Consider the following 22,151-nt stretch of genomic DNA (forward strand, 5'->3'; position numbering starts at 1 on the left):
TGTGTTAGTAGGAGCCTATGACGGTACTACTAACCATGAAGACCATTTGATGGCATTCACCAACCTAATGCCTCCAAGGGTTGGATGATCCCACTTCGTGCAAGTGTTTCCCAGCGAATCTTAAAGGAATCGCACAACAATGGTTCGGCAACCTGCCGACTGGTTGTGTGAACAACTTCAGGACGCTTGCTTACTTATTTACCTCCAATTTTGCCATGAACATACCTGCAAAGAAGACGACCCTTGATTTAGGGATGATTCAACAGGGCGAGAAGGAGGGGCTACGTTCTTACATCAGGCGGTTCAACCTGATGAGGATACAGATTCAAGGGCTACCGGATGAGGTGGCCTATACTGACTTTTTCAGAGGTCTCAAGGACGGGTCGACCTTCAAATTTGACTTGGTTCGAAAGAGGGTGGCGAATCTTCAAGAAGCCTTGATCGAAGCAGAAGCCTATATACAGGCGACTGATCTCTGTAGTACTGGAAAGCAGTCGGACGGACGGAGGTCCGACAAAAAAGAAGGGCGACAAAAGCAGTCGTCCAACAAAGATGATAAGAAGAGAAAAGAGGTCTGGGCGGCTGATTCCTCTAAACAGCCAGCCCAGAAGAAGAAGAAAGAGTTCAAACCATACTCCCCAAAGTATGCGTTCAACAAGGATAGCCAGGCTATCCTAAAAGAAATCAAGGGACGGATCCCAATTGAGAAGCCGGCCCCCATGAAGGGTTCTGCGAGCAACCAGAACCAAGATAAGTTTTGTCATTATCATGAAGATGTTGGTCATGAAACCAACGAATGTATCAGTCTCATGCGGTACCTAGACTGCCTGGCTGGACAAGGCGATCTTGGCTCCTATGTCAAGAAATCTAAGGGGAATACTTCCTCAAAGAATAAGCAGTCGGCCAAAAAGAACCAACAGGCCGACAGTTCTGACACAGATGATGCAGTCGTCTACACAATTGCAGACGGCTTCTCAGGAGGCGGCCCCACTATCAGGGGCAATAAAAACAATATCAGGCGGCTAGACGTCAATTCTGTTCATCAAGAACGACCCTCCAAAAATTCATTTCCTGAAATTGTCATCACAAAAGAAGATTTAGGAGGGGTGAGGGGGCTACATGATGACCCCATTGTTATTGAATGCAAAGTGGCCAACCAAAAAGTTGGCCGCATCCTCATAGATACCGGTAGTTCCTCCGACCTTATCAGTAGCAAATGTCTGTCAAAGCTCAAATACCAGACTGATTGCATACACCCGGTATCCCACCCTCTAGTAGGGTTTGGAGGAGGAGTCGTCCACCCTGTAGGACGAGTGGATTTACCCATTCGCCTGGGTGAAAAGGAGGAAGGTCGCCACATGGTGGTCCGGTTCCTGGTAGTTGAGGAACTCTCGACCTACAACATGATTCTGGGACGACCAACCCTGAATAATTCAAAAGCTGTCATAATCCCTTCTCTTATGTTGCTCAAATTTGAGAGGGATAATGGAACAGTCGGCTCCCTAAGGGGAGATCAGAAGATGGCCCGAGAGTGCTACCTCTCGGATATTAAACCCACTGTCATGGTCGCTGGGTCAAGTGGTGAAAAAGCAGACCTTGATGTTGTTAAGGAGAATGCGCCTGCTCAAGTAACAGGCGGCAAGAAAAGAAAGGCTGCCCAGTTGGGGGCCGCAAGAAAAGAGAAAAGATAGCAATCATTGGCAGAGGAGCGGTCAAACGAATTCCGCCCTCAGCCGGCTAGTGAGCATACCGACCTGATCCTGGACGAATTGCGCCCTGACCGAACAGTTAAGGTTGGGACGACTGCTCTGAGAGTTCTGGGTGAAGATTTCCACCAACTTTTGAAAGAATATAAAGACATTTTTGCATTCGAAGTCCATGAAATCCCAGGCATCAGTCCTGACTTGGCGGTACATAAACTGGCCGTGGATCCGAAAAAGAAGCCGGTAAGGCAGAAGAAGCGGAACCATGGCGAAGAGAGAAGTCAGGCGGCAGCCGCCAAAGTTAAGAAACTACTTGATGCAGGGTTCATTCGGCAATGTTACTTCCCAGACTGGGTTGCAAATGTTGTGCTTGTTAAAAAGCCGAATGGTACCTGGCGAATGTGTATAGACTACACGGATCTAAACAAGGCGTGCCCCAAGGAACCCTCTACCCAAAATTGATAATCTGGTCGACTCAACAGCCGGCCATGCTTTGATGAGCTTTATGGACGCCTACTCTGGCTTTCATCAAATCCCTTTGTGGAAGAGAGATCAGGAGAAGACGACGTTCGTCACTGATCAAGGGTTATACTGCTACACGGTCATGCCGTTTGGTCTGAAGAATGCCTCGACCACCTTCCAAAGAATGATAAATACTGTATTCTTTGATCAGATTTTTAAGTCTAAACTTCAGATAGATCATCTGTCGGACCTCCGAGAAACTTTCGCTATACTCAGGCGGCACTATGTCATGCTCAATCCCAAGAAATGTGTATTTGGGGTTGAGTCTGGGAAATTTCTCGGATTCCTCATCAATTAGAGAGGAATAGAGGCGAACCCAGAGAAAGTGCAGGCGGTCATCGACATGCAGTCGCCTCGTACCGTCCGAGAGGTTCAGAAGCTAACAGGTTGTCTGACGGCTTTGGGAAGATTTCTAAGTCGATCAGGCGACAAGTGCCTTAACTTTTTCCAGGCCATAAAGAAGAAGGCAAGGTTTGAATGGGGGCCAGATGCTGAGGCGGCCTTCCAAAAATTGAAAGTTCACTTACACTCCTTGCCGAGGCTGGTCAGTCCTTTACCCAAAGAAGTGCTTTACATGTACCTAGCCGTCTCTGATCATGCTTTAAGCGCTGTCCTTCTAACTGAAAGAGACGGCTGCCAGCTCCTGGTCTACTTTGTCAGTCATGTACTGAAAAATGTCGAGTTAAGATATCCTTTAGTGGAAAAGTTCGGTCTTGCTCTCTTCATGGCCGTCAAAAAATTGAAGCCCTATTTCTTGGCACATGCAGTTGTTGTATATACAGATCAACCTATCAAGAGGCCACTAACAACCATGGAGTCGTCAGGTCGGATGATCAAATGGGCAATAGAAATTCAGAGCCTCGAAATCACATTCGAGCCTAGAAAAGCAGTGAAGGGGCAAGCCTTTGCTGATTTTATTGTAGAGTTGACTCGTCCCCCTGATTCTCAAATTCCAGACCAAGTCTGGAAGGTATATGTGGACGGGAGCTCCACCTCAAATGGTTGTGGAGCAGGCGTCATATGTCAGTCGCCAGAGGGCGACAGGTACGAGTATGCTTTACGCTTCAATTTTCAAGCTTCGAACAACGAGACAGAATACGAAGCTTTACTAGCCGGAATCCGCATGTGCAAGGCGGCTGGGGCAAGAAAGATAGACGCCTGCTCTGATTCACAATTGATAGTGAGTCAGTACAATGGCGAATACTAAGCAACCCATCCGGCAATGATCAAGTATTTACAGGCGGTACGACAAGCAGTCGGATCCCTTGAAGACTTTCATCTGACTCAAGTACTAAGATATGAAAACAACCAGGCGGATGCTCTTTCAAAGTTAGCATCCTCGGCCTCTTGTGATACTCCACGAACCGTTTTCTGGGAGGTTATGGAGAAAAGAAGCATTGAGGAAGACCCTATTGGAATTTTAGACAGAAGCTCAACCTGGATGGATCCAATCAGGGCCTATCTAACAGATGGTATTCTGCCAGATGATCATCACCAGGCGGCCACACTGAAAAAACGAGCGTCCAGTTTTGAAATGATAAGGGGAGAGCTACACAAAAGAGGGTACCTCCAACCCTTCTTGAAGTGTGTTACTCTAGAAAAAGGACGAGAGATCCTAGAAGATCTTCACTCTGGTTACTGCGCTTCCCATGTAGGCGGCAGGTCGCTTGCCCAACGGGCAAGGCGGCAGGGTTATTTTTGGCCTACTTTAGAAGCAGATGCAATGGAGATGGTGAAAAAATGTGACAAGTGTCAAAAGTTTGGCAAGATAATTCACTGTCCGGCTACTGATCTCACTGCTATCCATAGCCCACTGTCGTTTGCTAAGTGGGGCATGGATATTCTGGGTCCCTATGCGCTCGCTACAGGCGGCAGGAGGTACATACTTGTGGCAGTCGATTACTTTACTAAGTGGGTAGAGGAAGAGGCTGTCAAGGGAATCAAGACGAAGGATGTGATTTCATTCATCTGGAAAAATATCATCACTCGGTTTGGGGTTCCCATGTCTATGATTTTTGACAATGGTCCCCAATTTGAGACGCCTGTTCTCAAAGGCTAGTTGGGGGACCAAGGTATTTCACATTACTTCGCATCAGTCGGCCGTCCACAAGCAAACGACCAAGTAGAAGCTTTCAATAAGATCATCTCAGACGGTCTCAAAAAGAAGATTGAACGAGCAAGCGACCTATGGGCAGATGAACTACCACATGTTCTCTGGGCCATTACGACGACTGAAAAAGGGTCAAAGGGAGAGACTCCATTTCTCCTAACCTATGGTGCGGAAGCTGTTCTCCCAATTGAACACTACGAGCCGACTCTTCGAGTAATGTTATACGACGAAGAGGCGAACTGGGAGTCCATGCGTCTGGCTCTAGACTCACTCCCAGAAAAGAGGGGCAATGCAGCCTTGCGCCATGAAGTTTACCGCCTGAGAATGACCAGATCATATAACAAAAAAGTACACAGGCGTCCACTCAAAGTGGGGGACTTTATACTCAAAAAGATGGAAGCAGTCGGTAGGGCTAATGAGTCCGGAAAATTAACTCCCAATTGGGAAGGACCCTACCGAATCTATGAAGAAGTCCGGGACGGCACCTACCGTCTGGAAACACCAGACGGGCAGCCCTTGCCTCGAACCTGGAATGTAGATAATCTCAAAAAGTATTATTTTTGAATAATGTAAATAGCCGAGAATTACCTAATAAAAGTTCATTAGTTCACTTCATTTATTTTGTACAAAGAGGGGCATGCCTACTGGTAAAACAGTCGGCTATTCTCCAAGTTTTTATTTACAAGTTTAATTAAGAGGGGCATGCCGCCTGTTCTATACAACCGGCTACTCTCCCATACATAGTTCACCAAGAACTATTTAAGGCCTATGGCCAAAATGATCAGACCAGGCGCCAGGCCAGCTGATCCAACTTTAAAACCAATCCGACCTGTCCCAACATCATAGCAGGCGTCCGGCGGCATCCATCCGGATGAAATTCATCGCAGAGAGCAGCTCCCTTTTGGGTGGAACATTGTTCTATAAATTAATTACACGGCACCTATACGACTGTCTAACTAAGACAACCACGTAGCCGTTTCTAAGACAAGGATAACTCTCACTGGTCCAACAAGTGTTTGCAGTTAGCATCTGTGTCAGATAACCGACTGTACTACTTGGGATAAGAACAGCCGGTACCCTTTGAATTAATATCCAACAAACATTGGCGAATAAAGGGGTCCAATCGACTTCCGCCGCCTGTACCTCTACTACTCAAACAATAGTGGCAGCGACTAAGTAACATTCATGATACTTATAGTCACTCCTTAAAACTTGGTTTGAAACTAAGAAAGGTGTTCATATATCGCCTGTTCTTACTAAGTTAGCACACCAAAGTTAAAATCCAACAAAATTGGGTTAGGGGACCAGCCGGCCTACGCCGCTTAGTGCCTCTTCTACTTAAACAATAACCGCCTGTCTAAAGGTGAACCAGTCATCAAAATACGTTATAAACTGATTGGATAAATGGCCGACTAATTGCCTAGCCTGGAAATAGCCAATCAGTCGTCCAGGGGCACAGGTAGCTCCTACATTGTACCTGTCTACAACTATCGGCCATGAAAAACAGTCGGTATGACATGCAAGCGGATATCAGAGTTTCGACACTTGGCAAAAATAAAATAAGAGCACAATTCGAAATTTGGTAGAAAAAGGCGACCTAAAAAGATGGTCGCCGAAATTCTATTAACAGCCGCCCATAAAGACCGGCACAAATATTCAAGACCCCGGCCCCCTGGCCGGGTAAAGACACAAAAATAAGCCGGCCATAAAAGACCGGCAAAACATTCAGACCCCGACCCCTTGGTCGGGTAAAACAGAAACAGACGGCACGCAGGCCGAAGAAAAAAGAAGACAAGCTTAAGATGGGGGCAGATCTTCAACAACAACTGCCACCTGATCATCAAGAGACGCTTGCTTCTAAGAAGCATTCTTGCTGGTCTCGGCATCAGCCGCACCCCTCTTCGGCACCAGGGCCACTACCGACTCCTCCTCCTCCTCTAGCGCCTCCTCCTCAACAGCCGCTAGGACTTCTTGGTTGTACGTTTCAGATTATCGGCGAAATTGTTTTTCCCAAGAAGCAAAGTCGGCGTTTGGAAAGAGGCGAGTCCAGGTCATGCGCTGGATTTGGGCCGAGTCCTCCATCATTTCTCGAACCAAATCCTTCTTCTCTTGCTCAGCTTTGGCCGTGAGCTCTTCAGTGAGGCTCTTCTCCTAGGTTACAAGGCGCTCCTTCACACGCTCCAAGGATTTCTCCAAGGTGTCGTAGTGGAGCATCTTTTGCTTAAGAGGCTTCATCTCGGCTTTGAGGTTCTGGATGGTTGCCTCCAACTCATTATTTCTCTTCTAGGCCGCCTCTAACTGGGTCCTGATAGCAGAAGTGGCCCGCGCCTGATAATAAAGAATATCAGTTGTCAAAATTTCATTTTGGGCAATTTGAAACATTGCCTTATCACAGTCAGAGGCGGTGTTGGCCTTAGCAGCCTTTACCTCTTTATTCTTCGCACTAATGGGTTTGCGAAGGCCGTTTACTCGAAGCAGGGACTGAATAAAAGAAAATAGGCGTCAGATTTCAAATGAAAAGCAGGCGTCCTGGAATTAAACAACGAAAATATGCCAAGTATACCTCAGCAAGGAGCCCTGCAATGCCATCTAGGTCAAGGGTGTCGACACCCCTGACCGCGTCTCTCTCTGCTGGAGGGACGACTTTTACATGGACTTGGCCACTTTGACCAGGTTCGATTCTTGAGGGCCGGCTGCATCAAGAGTGAGCAAGAATTTTAGACAAGTCGAAAGAAAAGTAGGTCAAAGTCTAGAAGAGCATTTTCATACTTCTAGGCGGCCTGCTGAGAGTTTGAGAAGGAGTGGCCGGCTGTTTGTTCGCAGCCACCTGCTTCCTGGCAGAACCAGGCGTACTCGCCACAGTCGTCTTCCGGGCCTTGGAGTCTGGCTGTTGGGAGGAGAAGTTCTTGGTGTGCCCGTCTAAAAAAAATGGTTAGTATGTGTACAAACACAACTTTTAACAAAAAAGGGAAAGGCGAAAGCTGGGAGCTTACTAAGGGCGTCTCCTTGTTGGGAGAGTCAGCTGGAGAGTGTTGTTGCATGATGGATGCACGCAACATAGCAGCCGCTGTCTTGGAGGCGGTAATCTTGCTCATGGCTTCCGCTGCATAAATAAATGCGAAAGTTAGGAAAGTTCATAAAAATAATTTCCACAAAGGCGCGTATTCGAAAGGCCGGCTACCTCTTGAGCACCGACTGCTGAGGCCACAAGCGGCCAGGATGTACTCGTCATAGAGCCATTTGAAGCTCGGGACGCAGTGCATGGGTACTTGCTCTCGTACCCCTGTAGTAGAGTCGACCCTGTTTTCTACTTTAAAGAGTCCTCGGTCTAGGATCTCTTTTTTAGTTTTTGGGGGAACAGGCGGCATGCTGCGACCGCCTGCAAGAAGAGGCGGGTCTCGGTTCCACCTGTTAAAGCGTTGGTTCAGCTCCTTGTCTGAACTCTCAATGATGAGGAAGGTGCTTCTCCAATCCTTCCATTTGTTTTCTTTACCTCTCGTCATGAGGTAGCCTCTGTGGCTCGTCAATTGGTACCAGCCGGTACCGCCTGCCTTAGGGGTCCGGCTGAGATAGTTCATATGGGTGAAAGCCTCGAAATTTGGCTCCACCCCGTACATTTCGCACCTGGCTACATAGCCGAGAACGTTGAACCAGGAATTTGGGGCTAGCTGCCATAACCCCAACTCATAACTGTCTAGGATCCGCTGAACAACCGGATGTAGGGGGAAGCGCAGCCCAGCTCTGATGGCCGCCTCATAGCAGCCGAAGTAGGCGCTATCGTAACTGGTCCCAGCCGGCCAGACGACTGTGTCTTCCGGATCGGGCACAAAAACTAAAAAGCCAGGGCCCATTATATGGTTCGCAATAAAGCTCCCCACTTTCTCTTGCATGGCCTTGATCCGGCCTTTTGGAACCGTGCAGTAGTAAGGGGTGCTTTGCTCTCTATAGGTGGCGGATGGCTCCGCCCAATTGTCCCCTTTCTCTACTGCATGAGAAATTCTCGCCTCTTGCAGGTGGTTGTGTCCCTCCTATGTGTCTAGAGAAGGATGGCCGGATGAACTAGAGTCGGACTCGTCCTCTGAAGAGTCCGAAGAGGACGACTCCTCCCCTCTCCTAGAGGGGCTCGCCTCCTCTCCTTCAACAGGAGGGGGAGAATATGTAGACATATCTACGGTAAAATGGGAAGGGACCACCTTGACCCCTCCCTCAGAGCTGTCGGCGGTTAAGCCGCCTTGATCCACTTCAACATCTGGCGCCTAGTCAGATGTCTCACTAATCGGCACCTGGTAGGAGGAGCCGTCTAAATTTGTGATCCTATCAGTTCTTTTTGTTCTGGCCATTATGTTCTGCATAGACACAGAGAAAGTCGGACTTTGTATAAAGGGAAAAGATTGGTTCGAAAAGGGGCAGGCGGCACTCCTAGTCCTAGACTTAGCCGTCCCCGGTGACCGGCTGATCACTAACCTAGGTCGTGTCGTGTGCTTCCGTGGTGCCATTTCAAAAAGAAAAAATAAAAAGAAAAAGAATGAGAGAACAGACGGTTACCTGAACGAGAGAGAATTTGACGAAGATCTGAAAAGTAATCTGAGTATTAGTCGACTTGTCAGAGCAGGCGGTAGGCTGGAAATGTCCGAAATGTCAAAGCAGGTTCAGGGGTCCGAGTGTTCTCTTATAAAAGTTCTCAAGTGTGAAAATATCTGAAGTTAACATGCCCTTATATAGGCAAAATGAGAAGACGAAGGGTCACTTCCAAATTCAAAATTTGAGCGGGAAAGACTCTCGGCCTTTCACTAAATGACACCTGTAGCAGGTCGTCGCCTATTACGATCCGACACCTATCACAGGTGACATGTGACCAGTCACGTGCCACCTATGAAGGGCAAATGATTAGGGGATTTTTCCCTCCAATCACTATCTGACAAGTGGACCAATCAGGTTCCGTCACGTGTCCTTTACATGGGCAAATAGGAGCCTGCCACGTGTCAGTCAGTGATTCGTCCACCATGGACCAATTGCGACACAACACGTGTCCTCCCCATGACACATGGGATAATCGGCCACCTAGGCCCAATCCTTGGAAAAAGCCCAGTCAGCCTTAGGTTTAACCCAAACCTAGAAATTGGCACGCTTCCCAAGGTTATAAATACCTTCATTAATCCTCATTTAGGGGGATTACGCACATTAACACTCTCACCTAGAGAGACACATTTACATTCTTCCGCATTAATTACTCCTTACACAAGTACTAACTTGACCGTTGGAGGCGGAACTCTAATCACTCGGAGTCTCCGTTTGTTTTGCAGGTATAGGCGTCCGGTTCCAGTCTCAGAATTGTAACTCTCCCGCAGGACATCAGAAAACCCCGAAACACCAAGAATCTCCCGTTCGCAAGCAGCAGCTCAGTCAAACAGCATTAGCTCGGCCAAGCACAACCCGAGCCAAAATAGGGTATTCTCGGGCATAGGCATTTGCTCGGCCGAGCAGATCAGTATGCCCAAGCAGCCCTATTTTGCGGTTTTGCTTATTTTTCTTCTATTTTCTTTTATAACTATAAATATGTACGGACCTTCTATTTTGGGTAGATTTCATTTTTATTTTTTCCCTCATAATTAGGCTTAGGTTGAGAGCTTCTCTCCCTATATTAGGCTAGCTTAGGAGTAGTTTTAGAGAGAGAAAGTGAGAAAATTCAATGTTGATTTGAGAGATTGAAGATTCAAGAGTGACAATTGTATTGAAAATATTCTCAATTATCAATGAACATTTATTACTCTATCTCATCTTATTGCTTTCTTTAATTTCATGCTTGTTTGATTTAGTTTGTTGCTTGATTCTTGATTAGATTAGTTTGTTCTTCATATTTGGTTGATTCTTGATTTCAATTACTTGTTTGAATTGGATGATGATTGTTAGTGAGTAGTTGCTTGCTAGTGTTTGGGTAAAACTTGTATGATTGATAGTGAGTAGTTGCTTGCTAGTTTTCTCTACGTAAAAAATGGCGTCGTTGCCGGGGAACAGTGTCTATGTTTGAGTGTTTTTTATTGTTTGAGTCTAGGTCTTTGTATATACTTTTATTTTATTTGATTTTTGCTTATTTTGATAAAAAAATTGGCAAGTACCTCATTTCCTCAATTTAAAAATGAGCCATTTTGGGTGTATTTTGATTGGTTAGAGAAATTCATAAATTACCATGGTTGTGAACTTTGGGAGGCTTGTGAGATTTGTTATCATGAGTTGAATGAGAAAACAAGAGACATTGTTGAAAGCATGTTTAACGGTGAATTTCGAGCATTACTAATTGATGATGCTTGGGAATTTTATGTGTGGTTTGCTAGTGATACTTATTATCGTGGTTATGGTTATTCAAATACTTCTATAGATAATTGTGATGTTCTAAGCTCCACGTTTGATGAATCTTGCATGCCTAATTGTACCCCCATTCCCCATTTTGATGATGCCACACATATCTCTAATGTTGATCCCCACATGCATGCATATGGTTCCTCTCCCCATAATGATCCTCATTCTTCTTCATCTTTTCAATCTTTAGAGCCTAGCTTTGAGTCTCTTTATGATCAAATTGGTAATTCATTGAAAGAATTGGAGATGAATTCTAATTTTTGGAGCCATATGAGATGAGATGAGATGTTTGGAGACTATGAGAAGCCAAATGGAAATGATGAAAAAGATGGAAGAGAGAAATGAGGACGTTTGTAGGAGAAATGAGGAGATGAGATGTCAATTGTCATCAATGTTGAATGTCAATGAAGTTTCTACAACTTTTGTAGATGTGGAAGATGATGATGATTGTTTTGAGAGTTCAAAAGTGTGTGAGGAGGATGTTAGAGAGCATATGAGCAAGGAAAAGGGAGTAGAGATGGATGTTTCCCAAGAGTGTTTGCATTTTGAACCTCCATTCCAACTTGAATTTCTTTCCATTAAGCCTTTAGATGGAGTTGAAGAGAAACTTAAAATATTAGCTTCTCTTAATGTTGAGGAAATGGTAATTTAAATATTTAAAGGATGGCTCATTGCAATTTTTTAAGCGTGGAGAAGATGTGAGGAAAGAGAATGATGAGGAGGATGAAGTAGTTTCCATGGGGGATTGGATGTTTGAGGGTGATGAGGACTAAGAGGTTTCTAGTCTTGAAGAACCAATTGGTGAGTCAATTCCCCCACCCATCCCTTGATTATGATTTCATTTCTCCATCTTTTAATTTTGAAAACCAATCTTCTTCCATCCCATCTCCTTTGAGTGATAACCATGGTTGCTTTGAGGGTGAGGCCTTGAGCTTAGATGATTTTGATGAAGATGAGGTTAAATATGAGAAGGTTGAGGAGGTAGAGCTTACTTTTAATGATCATGAAGATGAGAGTGAAGTGTTTTGTGAGATTGAGTCTCCAAATCCTATCTCAAATCTACAACCATTGCCTTCCTCTTTCACCTTTGATGATCCTTTTTCTTCTACATTTTCCACCATTGAGGATGGTGAGGCCTTATTAGTGGGAAATTGCGATCCTTGTGTTTATCTTGAGCTACCTCCCAAGTTTGACCCTCAACCCTTTAATGAGCTTCCTTTGAACCTTGATGATGATTTAAAGCTTTTGACAGCTCATTTAGGGTGTGAAGTTTATGAGGAAGATGAGATTGAAAAATGCACTTGATTTAAATGATGATGTTGATTTAAATGATGATGAGTTGGAGGAGAGCCCTTTGGATGTAAGTTTATTGGAGGAGAGAGCTTGTGATTCAATGGTAAGTGAGCAATCAATTCCTATTTCTTCACCTTACATCCCATTTACAAGAAAGCTCGAACTTGTTCCTTCCTATCCCATGTCATTACCTTCTTTTCTCATTTCCCCTCCTTTTGAAGAGCCTTTAGTACCCCCAAGTGCCTCATTTGATGACTATTGAGGATAATGGTGGGACATCCAACCAAAAATATTTTGTTGACAAGAGTATGCTTTCTTCCTTTTCTTTTATTTCTTCTTCTTTTTCTTATATTCTTGTTTTCCCTTCTCTCCTTCCTCTTCTTGGCGTAGCTCTTCTCACTTTTGTAGGTGTGCACTAAGCTTGTGGCATGCCCCCATTTCGGCATGTGCATACTTACTTTCTTATGAGATATGTAGTAGTGCATTTGACAAGCTCTTGCAATCGCTGCAATATTATTTACTAGAGCGGTTGAGCTTGGACCTTAAGTGAGCCTTTCTCGGGAAGTAACCCGTGTTTTATTGCTTTCATTTTCTTTTCTTTTTAGTAAAGATTTTCTCTCATGGAAATGTTTGTGTGTCTTGTTCTAGGTACATGACTTGATATACTCTTATGCATTGGTATTGGATCAAGAATCAAGGAAGTTTGACTCCTCTTTCCTAGCTATAGGGAATTTTTCAAACTCATCTTTGAGCCTTACTGTGGTTCATGTTTTTAAGCATGGCGGCGTTCCAAGGGAAAAAAGCTAGAGATAAAAGAGTCGCCAACAAGTTTTAGGAACTTATAAATCGTTCACGGGTGTGAAGGTTACACCCCATTCACGATTACGGAGATCGCTAAATCCATAGTGGTCCGAAACCATGGCTGGATGTTCGGGGATGATATTATGAATCCAACCTAAAAGAGATTGAACCTGCCCTAAATAGGCCTCTACTTAATTCTTATGATATTCATGTGCGCTTTTCAATCAACATACATACATCAAGTTAATCCTAAACCCGTTTAATCTGTATTGGTTTATTATTAATGCACAATCAAATCTATTATTGGTGATCACTTGAATTAAAATCATATTAGCCTAAATCAAATTATTAATTATCTTATTAGGCGTGATTTCAAGTACAAATTCCCTTTAAACCAGCAAAAAGGGCGTGATCAAGCAATAGCAATAAATCATGAATAATCAAGCAACATATAATTAATACAACAATCATCATCATAAAACATCATCAAAACATCGTTAATTGTAAGATCCTAGGCATGATACTAAACAGATTAATAACAAATCCTAGCATGTCATTACTAACGAAAATCGAAGCATTATCCTAAACATGATACTAGAAATCATAAAATCATCCTAACACTAGTAGAAAAAATGAATTACGCAGCGCACTTTTCGCACAGGTTCTTGAAAACCGGTGAGAAAAAGAAATGGGCGGGATTGGGGAAAATACTTTTTCCACCGGTTCCTAATAAACCGGTGCGATTTACGAAATATAAAAAAAAACCGGGCTGCTTTTCTTCTTCTTTCTTTCCATGTTCAGTACTTTTAATTTCCCTCTCGTTTTCGCCTTCGTTCTCTATCCAGAATCCTGAATTGCCCTAGCTTTCTCACTCCATTGAAGCAGCACCTCCGCCTTCTCACTCCATTGAAGCAGCACCTCCGCCTCCATTGAATCGTGCTCTATATTCTCCATTGAAGCCGAATCTGAGCTTTCTCACCTCCATTGAAGCTGCTCCTGGTTTGCTTCGATTTCGCTTCCTTTTGGTTTTGATTTTATTTTTTTTAGTTGTTCTTGATTTTGATCTTCTTTGCGATTGTTGAATTGTTGGTTGATTTTGTTGTTGTTGTTTTAGGGTTGTCGAATCTGGTTGTGTTATTGGATTGATTTTTAATGGATTTACTCGTGAATTTGTTCTATGTTTGAGTGATTTTTGCCAACTGAGGTTAATTGGAAGAAATTAAGGGTTTTCTAATTTCTCGAGGCCGTTAATTGGAAGAAATTAAGGGTTTTCCAATTAATGGTTAATTGGAAGAATGTCATGCAATTCAATTTCGTCAGGTCTCTTTCAATTTATGTACATACATTATTGTTGTTAATATATAATTCGTGAACCCTTGTTATTGTATATGTTGAAAATTTTGAAATTTATTTTATTCCATTGAGTTAAATTTATCTGTATTAAGTAGAATATGATGGCATTGAGTTAGATTTAAAATTTATTTTGCGGAACTAAGTTAAATTCTTGCTATAGTGAATAGAATATTGGTGTTTTCTGTATTGGTTGATTTGTTTTTCTAAGTCAATTTGATTCTTTAGAAGTGGGAAATTGGTGTACAACTTATGGTATGAAAACGCAAAAAGATTGATTACTAATAGTCATTTCAACTGAAGATACTTATTATAGTATAAGACTGTTAATTCTAATTCCATGAACAAATATCGCCACACCAAAATCAATTAGGGAAATGTTGGCAAAGCGTGTCCCAATCACAAAGACCACTATTGCAGGAACGAATGACATAGGAAGGTTGTGTGTTGGTCAGGGAGTCTAAATCATACAGTCATTTTTATGTTTTATATTTGTAAATTATAAAACTGAGTGTAATTCTTTTGTTTCATCACACCAGCAGGAACTCTAAGGGTCTAATTGTTCTAATGAAAACTACTGATAAGGGTAAGTCTGATCAATTTATCACTATTTTTTTTCCTGGTATCTTTACTAGTTTAGATTCTTCGAATTAAGCTAAGTAGTACTCTGTATTATTGTATTACTCATATTTAAAAAAGGGCTACATTTAGTGTTAGTTGGATGCTAAGTTAGTGGGATGCTTCTCATTGGTTTGTTTGCCCTTTATGGCGGTCTTGTTACTAATTGAGCTTTTGACAGTCTAAATGTTGACAAAACATTACCATGGACATTAGCCTGAGCCATTGCTTCCAAAATGTAAATTCATTCGCATTCATTGAATGAGCCTTTACAGTCTTTAATATTTGTATGTTATGGCTCTTTCACATTAGGATAGTTCCTTGATACAATTTTTGAGTTTATAGATTTGCTCGTAGTGTCTAATTTTCCGTAGTACATTGTGCCAACATCAATAGGTAGTCGTCTAAGTTGTATTGAAATTGAGATGCCTTGTAGTGTGGGTAAAGATTAAACTGAAGTAGGAGAATGGAGAAAGCTATAGAGAGATGAAGGGAACTTCTATATCATTTTTTGTTTGATGTTAGCTAAGTAACAGTCAGCTAAATAGCTAAACTCTGTAAATTAATGTAAGCAATTTATGGAACTGAAATAGAAACTAAGTTTTATACTTTGTATATCAGAACTACTCTTCTAGCCTTGACATTATTGTATTTATTCTATGTTATTACTCAAAAATTCACCTCAAAATCTAGTGAATGTATTTGTACATAACTCTGAGGGTCTCTGATACAAAGACAAAAAAAATCGCTTCTTAGTAGCTAGCACAAAGCACTCTAGCAGTAGGCGATTATGATTTTCTGTTTTCATACTCTCCTTTTGCTCATTTTATACATTAGTGAGAAAATTTTGATTACTGTTAACTTGTTTTTTTTTTTTTTTTCTTTTTTTTTTTTTTTATGCAGGCCTGATAATGAAAGTGATTACCCAGATGGGTCTTTTTCCTCTAATCCCGATGAAGGTGAGAATTTACTTCGCAAAACTATAAATGATTTTGAAATCCCTTTTCTTACTGATAGCTATTCTGCCTAAAACTGGAGAAAATGAAAAGTACTAATTTCTACCTTACTATCTATGAGTTAGTTGCTTAAATTACCAGTATGTACATGATCTGCACATCATTTAAATGCTGATGCCTACTGACATGACCTGCCTGTCATGTGTGAACCTGTTCTGGTTTCATGTATACATGAACATGAAATTTTTGCTTTGTTGCAAATAGAATTGACCGAGCTGCATGTATTTCTTTTTCTTAATTAATGTGGGGCTATACCTAACACAGCAGAGTTAGCTTTAAGAAAAACCTCCATAACATGCTTTCTTGGTTTCAACTTTTTGAGGTATACTGCATGAATTTACTTGAGTTGACCGCTAAAGATACGTTTTCTTTGTTATAGGGAGGTTCCAAGATATAGGAGGCATATCTCATCTTCCAGGATTTCTCTGAGAAGTATTCAGTGACTGGATTGATCCTGAATGGCAAGGCTGTCTATTGTATGCATATGGGAAATTTTGATGAAGCAGAATCACTGTTACTTGAAGCTCTGAACAAGGTAAATTATTTGAATTACTTAAAAGATTGTGGGTATTGAGACTATTGACCATTTAGTTTGGCTGTATGAGTGGTAATGATTCTGACGGCTTTCAAAGATTTTTTGATTTTTTTTTATTGGAACTTGTCTATATTTTAAATATATTACTCTAGGTTGTCATTTCCTCTTATAAACTGAAACATGACTAGTATAAACCCCATTTGATTAGGAGCTTGGACACGTTAAGATATAGGAGTGTTGCCTCTAAGTAGTGGATAGTGGTTCCTCATTGAGATGGGAACTGTTGCAATCGATGCTGCTCAATTGGCAAGCGAGCATCAATCAGCAAATAGGAGAGGTCAGAGGATGAAAGCTACGATGAAGAGTGAGTTAGCCTTCTCTCATTGTTTTGTAAAATTAGTTGATTTGATATTCTTCTATCTGAATTAGATTAGACGTACATAAATTTGACGAGATTTGTGCCCTATCTACCTCTAGATAATTAAATTATGGAAGCCAGGGAAGGGTTGTTATTTATGTATACATCTGTAGTTTTTAATCCTTTCAATATGCTGTTGGCTTAGGCAATCAATGTTTCTTTGAGCTGATTATACTAAACCTTTTAAACAATCCAAATGAAGTTCTCTAAAAAACTTTGATGTTTACTTCTAACTTCTAAGTGCATTCAGATGAAGCTGATTGCACTTTTGCACTGTATCTCAATGGTCAGTTATGCCAGAAAAGCACAAACATCATGTTGGACACAACTGAGGTCAAGTGATAGCATTCATAGCAAGCTATTCACTTTAGTGTCTTTTGTCAGAAATCAATATACAAGTACTATTGATTCAGAATTTGGAGTCTAAGGGTAAATACTGTTATTACTTACTTTTTTTTCAACCGACATTTATTTTTCAATTTCTTGCTTGGTTTGTGTCAATGAAATGCTCGTACGTTTGTAATGACCTCAAAATAACTAGAGTCGTGTGTCTTGCTGGATAACTGTACTGAGTCCTTTTTTTTTTTCCAGAAAACTTGATACAACTAATAGTAATCTTGAACAAACTTTGATTTTTTTTAATTCGCATATATTCACAGATAATTTTTGTAATCCTTCCACACTTTTTACTGTCTTTGTGAAGTAGTCTCGTATGCGTTATCCATATTCACAAGTGCTTTTTCCTTCTGTTATCTCCCTTTTTTTTTGTTTCCTCTCAAGCTCTTTTGACTAATTACACCCGGCCCATTTTCTTGGTTTGTTTCAAATTCTTGTTTTCCATTTTCACCTTCCATTGTCAAGGAACAAATTAAAAACAAAAAAAACCTATCTATTCCCTTTTCCTTTCTCAGACAACAACTTAAGCACTTGTGAATTTATCCTAGGCACTAATATGCCAAACCTTTTTAAAAAATGCGAAGGACATGATTTCACTACTGCTGGTATTAGGCTTGTTCCCTGCAGGCAGAATATAATTGAGGTTTTCTCTGATCATAGGGTTATGTTTAAGATAATTATAGTAAGTAACCCTAGCCCGACTACGAGGAGTATGTACAAAACTCTTCCTAGAATTGTTAAATGTTTAATCTTAGGATTTTATGTATAGGTTTGCTGTCTGCTGTTTGCTGCCTGTTGGTCTGCTGTTCTGCCTGCTGTCTGCTGTTGTGGTTGCGCTGCTGTGTTCAGTGCTGCTTTGCTGACAAGTTGCTGTATGTTTGTGCTGTTGTTGCACTATTGTGCTGTTGCTCTGCTGGTTTTGACAGCTCGTGCTGGGTCTGGTGCTGGCTGCCTAGCCGTGGTGTAGCTTTTGGTTGCTGTTTTGCTTGTAGCTGCTGCTGGGGTTGCTGGTCGTGGTGTGGCTGTGCTGTCTCATTCTCTGTTGCAGGCTTGGGGTCAGTGGGAGCTGCTGCAGTCTGCTGTTTTTTTTGTCTTAGTTTTTATTCTATTTATCAAAGATGTAGTGCTCTTTAATGGATGTATGACACAAATATTGAAGAAAATATATGTGTTTTATGTATATTATGATTATATATATAAGTATTTGTACAATTTAAGTGAAAAAAATGAAAAAAAAGAAATTTTAATTTTTTGAGGCACTTTTGGCACCGGTTTTAGAAAAGAACCGGTGCTAAAGGTTTTTTAAATATTTTTGGAGACTTTTGGCACCGGTTCTAAGACAAAACTGGTGTGAAAAGTTTAGTTTTTGGCACCGGTTCTCACCCAGAACCGGTGCGAAAAGTCATTTTTCGCACCAGTTTTGAACTGGTGCGAAATGTATGGGGTTTAAGCACCCCCCAAATCCCCACCGGTTCAAAACCGGTGCTAAATGGGGGGTTTGAACCGGTGGGGATTACGTATTTTCGCCTAGTGTAACATGATACTAGGAAGCATAAAAACATGCGAAACATGATTTTTTACACCAAAATCAAAAGAATAATTAAGTAATTGAATTACTCACTTTGATGCCTCAACCTTCTTGTTATTAAAACAATACACACGTTAGTAAATTTCAAGAAAGTTTAAATCAATAAAGTAAATAAATGAAATATGAATTGAAATATAGATTTGGGACCAAACCCTCATAACTGTTAACCTTTCACGCCGAGATCGAAGACAACGTCGAGGATGGCTTAGAGTATTAGAATCTCGTGAATGAGGTATTGTGGATGATTTGGGAGAGTATCAAGGATGTGTTTAGGCTAAGGCTCAGAACATGGATATTTGATAAGGGTTGATGATGATGATTGGAGCTAGGTGATTATAACTTATTGGAGCTTATGATTGATGGTTCTACCTGAATTGAAAATTGGGAAAATGACCTCTATTTATAAGGAAAAAAGAGAGTCGGACGATGATAAAAGATCAGAATTTGGAACAGAATAAAACTGCTCCTATTGCGCCATGCTAGCTCTGACGTGTCAAGTAATGGTGCATGTTTAATTAAGTGTATGTATTAATCGTTTTATCTAATGGTGTAAGGATTGTAGCATCCTAGACTATCTCAATTGATGTTCCTATAATGAAAGTATTTGGATAACTTAGGCACAGAGGCTAAGTACCTCATTCTTTGTGATGCAATGACGATTATGATAATGAGGGATTTAAAGATAACAAGGAATGCTTCAAAGTTGTATAAAGATTTCATGAGAAAGGGTTCCTAAGGGAAGGATTATTTGGCTATGTATGTGTGATGTGTGTGAAAGTGACACTAAGGTTAGGCAGCAAAGGCTAAGGGTGTGGAAAAATATTTTTGAGAAGAGAAAAATGATGGTGACTCTAAGGCTGGGTAGGCTAATGAAGCAGAGATCAAGCCCCCAAGTTTAGCTTTAAATGGATAAGGATGAACATTGGAGATCCCTTGATATAATCGTGCGTGAATGTGAATATGAGTGAATGCGTTTTTATTACGGCCGCACCCCAATGTGAGGTTGCCTACTTATTTGTAGGCGTCATTTGAAGTGGGCCTACGTTAAGCATGTTGTGAATATGCTTGGCACTCATAGGAAGCGGGAATAGACATACGATTAGGGACACGATTAAGGACAAAGCAAAGTAAGGAGCCGCCAACAATTTTTTTAGGAACTTGTAAACCGTTCACGGATCATTTAAAAACCACGATTAATGGACAACGATAGGCAACAACGATTGACCCGTGAAGGTTACACCCCATTCATAATCCATAAGATTACTAACTCCATATGGTTCGGAACCACGAAAGGGGGATCGGGGATGATGGTACGAAGTGAGTCATGGAGTCACGTTCGCCTGTATTGGCCTCTACTCGATTCTTATTGTGAAAAGTATTCCTTCGATCTCAAAGGCATGCAAACAAAGATTCAATTTGCCCCAAACTATTATTATGCTAAATTGGTTGTATGTAAATGTAACAAATATTTCTAATTATTAGTGATCACTTGATTAAACAACAATATTAAAAAGGAACCTAAACCAGTTGTCCAAATTATCTTATTAGGAGTTATATTCAATTACATATTCTCTTTAACATGCAATATGGTGATCATTACAATAATAAAATCATTATTAACATTGGAAGAATTTTAGCCATAATAATGTTAGTCAAATCAAATCATAATAACCCTAATCATGATACTAGCAATAAGAATAAAAATAAGAGTAATTAAGCAATTAATTACTCAATGTTCCATGCTTCTTTAAATCGCTACATCATGAATAAATTGTTAGTAACTTTAAGGAAAATAATAAATAATAATGGAAATTAAATTAAATTAAACTAGAGTTTATTTGGGGCCAAACCCTCAAACAATTCTTCGTACCTTCCACGCCTTGGTTTAAGTTTAGAACCTCGGGTAAAGTACAGACTCAAGGGAGTGCTTAGGGGATGTATTGTGGAAGAATAGGGAAGACTAGTGTTTAGGCTAGAGCATAAGAGAGAAAGAGAGAATGATTTGGTGCCCCAGAAACTGGTGAAATTAGCTTCGTATTTATAGGGAAAATATGAGGGGTGAAGCACGAAACCCTAGAATTGAAGCGCCGTGAAGAAATTAAACCTAAAAGTTTCCATGTCACGGCGCAAATTGCCGTGACACGGTACAATTTGATGTGTCGCGGAGCAATATGTTGTGACGCGACAAAACTTGCCGTGGCGCGGCAAATCAGTTTTCCTGAATTTGGTCTAAATTCATTTTATCTTTTTCTTAAGCATTAAGCACGTGATAATTATGCACCATTTCAGCTATTCCGCACTTATTTCAGGCTTAGGGTTTCATTATTTACTAATCGGGCTTAATTAATAAATAACACGAAATGAATAAAAAGGGTTTAGGCTAAAATGTGAGTTGGACTGAGTTTGAATAAATGCTTGGACTGATAAGTGGACTGAATATGTTTGACTAAATATGGGTTTTAAGCACTCCCAAAATTAAATACTCGACTCGACCAATAATAGCAATGAAGATTGTTCATCATCGAGTTTGGTTTTGGGGAGACATTTTTAGGTGTCTACAGAAGCCCCCACTTTGACTGAGTTTGTAGAAACGTAAGTTTCGAAAACAACAGTTAAAGTGGTCGATTGGGCCGAAGAATGATTTAAGACATTTTGCGATCCTAAATCACTCTGTATACGCCAATACCTGCAGAAAAGCGTTAGAATGCGTATCTGACACCAGTGTATCAGTGATAAATATGTTTGGTAGTTTTCTACGCCTCGAGAAATCTATCGGATGATAATTTTCCATTCCTTGGGAATTCTATTAGATGATATTTTTCCACGCCTCGAGAATTTTGTTAGATAATATTTTTCCACGCCTCGGGAAATAATCGTTGACTTCTACGCCTCGAGAAGTGTGCAACGACCGAAAATTTTCCACGCCTCGGGAAAACTTGTCTGATAATAAAAATTACAAGTCTCTTGCAACGTGAATCGTCCAAGCCTTGGGACACAAATGCCAAATTTTATGCCTTGAGAAGTGTGCAACGACCGACAATTTTCCTCGCCTCGAGAAAAACTTGTCTTGCAACGTGAATTGTCCACGCCTTGGGACACAATCGGCGACTTCTACGTTTTGAAAAGTTTGCAATGACTGGCAATTTTCCACGCCTCGGTAAAAGCTTGTCTTGCAATGTTAATCGTCCACACCTTCGGACACAATTACTGACTTCTACGCCTCGAGAAGTGTGCAACAAACGACAATTTTCCTCGCCTTGAGAAAATCTTGTCTGATAATGAGAAATTACAAGTCTCTGTGCCTCAAGAACCTTGCAACGTGAATCGTCCTCGCCTCGAGAGATGATCACTAGGTCTTTGATAAATGATAATGGTTTGATTTTCCCCGAACGTGGGTTGTAGATGTTGATGATTTGATTGTTCCTTAGACCTGAAAAATAGAAT

The 22,151-nt window shown here is 41.2% G+C and overlaps 1 long non-coding RNA gene across 3 annotated transcripts; it reads left to right on the forward strand.

The window, feature by feature from the left end:
• Positions 1 to 13,446: 13,446 nt before the first annotated feature.
• Positions 13,447 to 18,310, forward strand: LOC110727230. 3 transcript variants are annotated; one of them, XR_002512508.1, is made up of 6 exons: positions 13,447 to 13,785; positions 14,676 to 14,722; positions 15,658 to 15,713; positions 16,150 to 16,305; positions 16,514 to 16,669; positions 17,889 to 18,310. It is a non-coding gene; the product is annotated as an uncharacterized LOC110727230 (long non-coding RNA). The 3 variants fall into 3 exon arrangements; XR_002512509.1 differs by having other exon boundaries at positions 14,679 to 14,722; XR_002512510.1 differs by lacking the exon at positions 14,676 to 14,722.
• Positions 18,311 to 22,151: the final 3,841 nt, after the last annotated feature.

This window comes from Chenopodium quinoa, unplaced genomic scaffold, assembly GCF_001683475.1.
Source record: "Chenopodium quinoa cultivar QQ74 unplaced genomic scaffold, ASM168347v1, whole genome shotgun sequence".
Taxonomy (NCBI): domain Eukaryota; kingdom Viridiplantae; phylum Streptophyta; class Magnoliopsida; order Caryophyllales; family Amaranthaceae; genus Chenopodium; species Chenopodium quinoa.